The sequence below is a fragment of the Citrus clementina genome, unplaced genomic scaffold (genome assembly GCF_000493195.1).
Source record: "Citrus clementina cultivar Clemenules unplaced genomic scaffold, Citrus_clementina_v1.0 scaffold_1, whole genome shotgun sequence".
In the NCBI taxonomy this organism is placed as follows: Eukaryota; Viridiplantae; Streptophyta; class Magnoliopsida; order Sapindales; family Rutaceae; genus Citrus; species Citrus x clementina.
The window spans coordinates 10,024,444-10,031,578 of NW_006263303.1; the positions used below are offsets into that span (position 1 = coordinate 10,024,444).

Consider the following 7,135-nt stretch of genomic DNA (forward strand, 5'->3'; position numbering starts at 1 on the left):
ATGGATTGTAATTCGATGGTTTTCTCATTACACCTATGGCATTGGCTTGATCTGAGTATAAGTCATGGTCATGTGGCTCTGTTGATTTAGCAGTCGATAACGATGCTATTTGTCGAGAGAGACCTTCAATTATCGCTTTGACTTCTTTAATTTCTGAACTTGACTCACCAATGTGAACCTCATTTACTCCCTTAATCCTTCTAGTATTCATGAGTGATCGACTCGGTTGTTGAGAATTATCCACTTGTCGCTGGAAGAATTCCCAAATCTCTGATGCATTTTTTGACACTAGCTCTCCTCCACTTGTTGCCATTAGCCATTCTTGCACATTCGGCAATAATCCCTCCAAAAAGTATTGGCATTGGTGCCATTTCTCGTACCCATGATGTGGACACTTCAAGAGTAGCCCATTGAATCGCTCCTATGTTTCGAAAAACTGCTCGTCTTCTCTCTGAGTAAACTCTGAGATTTCCCTGCGGATAGCATTGGTTTTATGCACTGGGAAATATTTATTCAAAAATTTTGTTACCATTTGTTCCCATGATGAAATGCTATTAGCAGGTAAAGTATTTAACCATGAACGAGCTCTATCTTTTAAAGAAAATGGGAATAATATGAGTTTAACATCATCGTCTGAAAAATTCTCATATTTAGAAGTTTGACAAATGGCATGAAAATCATTCAGATGATTATATGGGTCCTCATTTTCTAAGCCATAGAATGTGGGGAGACAATTTAGCACACTAGGTTTTAGTTCAAAGCTCCTAGCAGCTACATTTGGGTATCTTATGCATGATGTGCTCAAATTAGCTAAGGGACTAAAATAGTCCTTAAATGGCCTCTCCTGTGGTTGCAAATCCATTTCAAATTTATTTTTAATGTGCTTTTGTGTACGAAGTGTTTTTTCTAATTCAAGGTCTCTAGGTTCAAGATTAGGTAATAATGACCTACGACCATGCATGCAAAACAAATAAAATAAAAATAAAGATGGGAACAAAACAAATAAAAACAAAGAAGAGGGAGAAATTATGATACTAACCTTATTGCGCTATTACAACCTTTCTATAAAAATACACAAAAATAAATACGTGAAATAAATTAACTAAAAATTAAATTAATAAAAAAAATTACAAAGAAAAATAAATTGAAAAATAAATTACAAAATTTTAAAGAAGAGAAAAAGAAAAAAAATACTAACCTTTAAATGTAGATTCACTTTATTTTTCTTTTTTTTTAATAAAAAAAATACAAGAAAACAAATAAAAGAAATTATTCACAAAAATTAATTCTGTGAATTAAAATTACTTACCTCCCCGGCAACGGCGCCAAAAACTTGTTGTGCAAATTTTAATGTACTCGCAAGCGTATGATCTATTGTAGTATAGATCAATGGTGATGAGTGTCGATCCCACGAGGAGGTGGATTTTAATTGTGTGTAGAATTAATTTTGTAAATGGGTGGTTGAAATTGTGGTGGAAGTGATTTAAATTATCCTAAAATTGGAATTGCAATGGCGAGAATAAATTGAAGCGAAATCTATTGAAATGACGTACTTGGGTATCTGGATCCGTATCAACATGCATTATGGGCTAAATAATCCGTATTAATGCCAATTAAATCATGAGGGGGGAATCCACACCTCATGAACCACGCTCTAATCAATATGGTGCTAAGGGCTTATCATGCCAAATAATAATAACCTTGTACTAGAGGGCCGGTGAAACCAAGGTGGTACTAGACAAGAATATTATTATTTGTCGACGAGAAGTCAAAACACCCACAAAAACTAGAGGGGAAGAGAAAATAAATTTACCAAATTAAGCCCATGACACATGTTGAGACTTCACCTTCAACCCAAGCTTGAAAAAAAATTAGCCACTCATAATTGAACCAGGGGCAAAATGGAAATTTATTAAAATACGAAGAAAATACAAGATGGAGAATGAATTACAGAAAATGGATCCAAAAAATGGATTCAGAGATATCAAATTAAGGGGGAGAGGCCCCCTTTTTATAGATACATGGAGTAAATCATGGCCATCAGATTAAAAACAGTTTGGACGCTCAGGATTGCGCCACGTCATCAGTCAACAGTACGCGGTTTGACTACGTGGATGAACAGTAACACGGTTTGACCCGGATGAATAGTAACGCGGTTTGATTGAAAATAATCCTGTGTGATGCATGTACTGTACGCGAGATTTTTCGTCCACTGATATACGTCACCATCAACAGTACATAAGAATTTTAGCCCAACAGGATCGTGACACCTCATCAATCAATGCCACATCATCGGTCAATGCCACGTCATCGTCCGTCTATGTGAACAGTAACGTATACAGTACCGTACGCGTGAATAGTACCGTACATGTGAACAGTGCTATTTTTCCTTTTATGCTCCTCCTAAGGTTTTTGACCGTCCTGAGTTCAAAAGTGATGTCTGTTTTGCCATTTGATCTCTCGTTTATTGTGAAATGACTATGATGCCCCTAAAATACATAAAATACTTAATTAAAATAAAACAAACGGAATTAAATCAAAAGAAGGTTAAATTCATAAAAGTAAAGGTGTTAGTAAGACTTGAAATGTAAAATGACGGTTTTCTCCTTTATAAATATGCATTTTCTAACACTCAACGAAATGCTTTAGAGAAATTTTTTATTTTAAAATTCAATCCATAGAAGGAAAAGCCCAATAAACCCTAAAGGAAAACAAAAGAAAAAGGTCTTACTTCTCAAACTTGAAAAGTGAGACTTAGCATGCCTCTTCTATACCAAATTATAAAATGCCCAAAAGTCTGTAAAAAAATAGACCTAACAAAAACTTTATGCATCAAATGACCTAGGTCCGTTCTCCACAAGAGTAACCTAGATACTTAGAAAATATTCTATTTAAATTGCCTAAGGGAATGATTTCACATAAATGACCTAGCCATGTTATCTACTTGAACAACCTAGGTACTTAGAAAGTATTCTATTTAAATTGCCTAAAGGCAAGAATTGGCAAAACGCCTAATCATATGATTCTACAAAAATGACCTAAATCTACTCTCTGTAAGATTGACCTAAGTATATAGAAATTAATTTATGTAAAGAGCCTATAGGTAAACATAAGTTCTACATAATGAGCCTATAGGCCAACAAATATTCCACAAAGTATCCATATGAGCAAACAAGCATTTTAGAGAATGAGACTATGAGTCAACAAAGATTTCATCGAAAGACCTTACGGGCCAAAAATAGATTTTACAGAATGAACTTATGGGCAAACAAACATTCTACAGAATGAGTCTATGGGTCAACAAATATTATAAGAAAGAGCATATGAGCAAACATATATTTTATGAAATGAGCATGCAGGTAAACAACCATTCTATGAATGAACCTATGGGCAAACAAACACTTTAAGTGAAGTGCCTACGAGTAAACATTCTAAAGAAAGTACCTATGGGCAAACTTTTACAAATACGCTTATGGAAATATTTTGTTAAAAACATTCTAAAATTTTGCTAAAAAAATTACCAAGGACCATTCTTTACAAGAATGGTCTAAGGCCAATTACTTAGAATTTTAAGTGCCAATAGGTAAAGACTTTGTAAAAATCCACTTATGGGCAATATGCTACTAAATCAATCCTTTCAACGAGTAATGAATATAAGGGCCAAAGTCAATTCCATGCCCATTAAAAGTTAAGAACCAAAAATCAAGACAAGTCCATGTCATTATGCATGGGTTTTGTGGACACTTGTCATAAGATGCCACATGTCATGATAACTCCTTCACCTCAATGCTTTAAGTTGTCTATATAAAGGCTAAGCCCTCCCACATTTGGAGTTAAGACATCAAATGAATACAAAATTATGTCTACTTCCCTAAACTCTCTATTTAGAAATTGAATACCAAGAATTAACTAGAGTATTGGAGAGATATAGTTAGTAATCCCAGCACTCTTTGATAATTAATTTTTTTGCAGGACAATTAACGACAAGAAGACATATGATTAGAGAGCTTCACTTCAAGGAGAAAATAGTTTACAAAACTTGATATGATATAAATTCTGGGAAAATAAAAAGTTACTGTTCATTCATAAAAATTGCATCAACAATTACTATACTTCTAAGTTTTGTTTTAGTTTTATGACAATTGGTATAAAAAATAGTCATATATTGAGTCAACACTCGTGTCCCAGTGCCGAGTGAAAGGATTAATAAAATGTAAGTCAAAAGTTACATAGTTTATGTTGTATTTAGAATATAGAATAGAAGAATGTCAGCAAATCTTATTGCGGTTGGATGGCGGCCAAGAAACTGGAAAATTGAACTTTTGGCAAAGCTCTATTCTCGTCAATGCAGAAAATTCAGTGGTTTCATAATCTCATCCATTAACTTACCTTGCATCAATTTTGTTTAGTCTTCTTTACCCTGAAGCTATGGCTACAAGTTGTCCAATTAGAATATATTTTACGGCACTATTCATCATAAGCTTGGTAACACCCGCTATATATAGCAATTTCAGTGCCTCACCAGCTCATAGACGAGTTTCATACAGACTCTGCTGCCATTGAATCAGTCTATTTACGGCCGCATTGTAATTAGTGCAATTGAGTTGTTTAATTATTTTGTAATTGTGTATTTTAACCTAAAAATGGCGTGGCGTGCGCCTTTCGTTTACGCACGAAAAGGAGAGTTTGTGACTTGCTCCCCTATTCTGAATTGATTACGCAGTTCTAGGAGGTTTTTATTAGGCCAGATTGATAAAATATTACTAGACCAAGAGTCGTCACCAAGCCGGCCAAAAAGAGGATTATACTTGTTCTCGTTTGTAATCAAATCAATGTATTTAGAATAAGAAGCGTTTGCAAACTATGTGCTAAGAAATTAAAATATATATTAAGTGGTTTCTCAAAGTGGTTTAATTAAAACTGTTTAATGATGATGACGGTCAGATCATGACCGTATAAATGGTCAAATAAATAAAGAAACGCTTAAAAAACTTCAAAAAAAGATCAGACGAACTACAACAAAACAATTCAAGAACAAACGGGAATGAAATGAACTCATGAGATTTACGTGGTTCAGTTTTGTTAGTCCTGCTTCCATGGGGACAAACGCACCGCTATTTATTTTATTAATAAATTATAACAAAAAATAACAAGGGAACTGTCCTTTACAAAGGTTAAGAGCTCTCAAACTCTTATAAAAATAAAAAATAAAATCTGACAAGAGTTTCTCTCTAAGGTTTGAGACCTTAACAATAACTCTAGCCACCTCACGGTCTCTACTTTTCTCTCTTAAAGATTTAACCACCCTTAGAAACACTGGAAAGCCCTTTTTGACTCTTGAAACCTAAGCCTCTCACGATTCCTTATTTAGGTAGCAGAGACTGCATCCGATTGGTTGGACAAAATTAGTTAATGTTTTCACATGCAGGGATATCAAAGGATATCTATGTTTCGAGAAATTCTAAAATACATATGAAGTACCATGTCATCCATACAACAAGCAATTATACCATGACATGTGTGCATTTATTTTGAACCACTATCATGCAAGTGGTGATTGTATTAAATTTAATTACACTTGTCATGCATGCATCAATTGGTTGTAGTACATCTGAGGTATTCTAGAATTTCTCCTCTGTTTCATTTCCAAATTTTGAAAATTGACTTACAGATCTTAAAGTGCGTGTGAATTTTGAGATTTTATCGGAATAAACACGAGTAATGAAAATACGGATGAGTATAGATATCCTAACCATATTCTAAGCCTAAAAATTGCCAACTCCCTACGCATGAATTGTACTCTTATAATACTTGTATGAATATTTAAAAAATCAAAAGTCCACGTACACAATGCACATGATAATAATTTGTAAATTGTATGGAAAGTAGTAATGTTACAGACTCTTCTTGCATAGCATCGTGCGTATTTGTTTTCTTCTGCTTTTTAATTTTTATTTTTAAGTAATGTTATAAGGAAGAACGTTCTTTAATACATAATATATTGCTTAATCAATTTTTTATACGCATTTATCTTTTATATTAACATCTCGTCATATGGGAGATTAATAGCTTTTCTTCCCCCAACACCCCCCCCCCAAAAAAATAGGGAGTTCTGTAAACTCTCCCTTAATTTACAGCATGTTCATGGTAAATTTAATGATCTATATGTCAATAAACAGTGCTAATGAAAATGTCATAAAGTGAAAAATTTTGTAAAAATATAATAGTACAATAATAAATATCAATACTTATTGTAGTTATTTGATATTTTTCCATCTCGAAGTAATCAACATGAAAATCCTTTAATAAATTAGTCAAAATTCTTGCATTTTTTTGCTATTAGATGTAACTTTTTAGGGTAAAATATTATTTTGATATGAGATAATATAAGAGCAGAGAAGTTGATTATTCATGGAATTAGTGGCGATGCTAGGAATTTTATGTAGGAGCAGCTAAGTTGTACAGCATCACAATTCAGTTTCTTTTTTCTTTTTTTCTTTTTTAAGTATCAAAATTATAAATTTCAATTAACAATATTGTTTAAATTCTATAATGGCTTGTAACTTTTAGTGGTTTACTAGTTTATCAATTAATAATGATACTTAGTTATAGGTTAAGGTTCTTAATGTATTATTATTTATCCTATGATTAGATTGAACTATTAGTTCACTAAAATTTAAAAATCTTGAAAACTTTTAATTTTACCTCCAATATGAGGGTGTAGCTATAGTTTGTCAATGGGTTTAGTCATGATGATAAATTATTTAACAATAGAAAGAGAGATAAGAGAAAGAAATTACCATAAATTATTATAATTTGATATAAAAAATTAACAAATAAGAGGAAGATAAGAGAATCTATTGTAACACATATATGATAAATTTTAATTTTTTAATGTAAAAAGAATAAAGAAGTAACTAAGACGAGATAACACTTGCATTTTTAAAATTTCATAAATTTAAAAAAGATTTTTAGGACAATTAATAATAAATAGATCATTAAAATAAAGTAATTTCATTTTTTTTTAAAAGTCAGCAGTGGATTCAGCCCTTCTCGCACCTTTTGGCACTGCCCTTGGATGGAGTGGCCAAAGGGAGACATCTTCTTGTGGGTCTGTGTTTTGGGGCGTGGGGGG

At 32.7% G+C, this 7,135-nt stretch overlaps 1 non-coding gene across 1 annotated transcript; it reads left to right on the forward strand.

The window, feature by feature from the left end:
- Nucleotides 1–377: 377 nt before the first annotated feature.
- Nucleotides 378–481, forward strand: LOC112095937. Its single transcript, XR_002904097.1, has one exon. It is a non-coding gene; the product is annotated as a small nucleolar RNA R71 (small nucleolar RNA).
- The last annotated feature ends 6,654 nt before the right edge of the window (nt 482–7,135 follow it).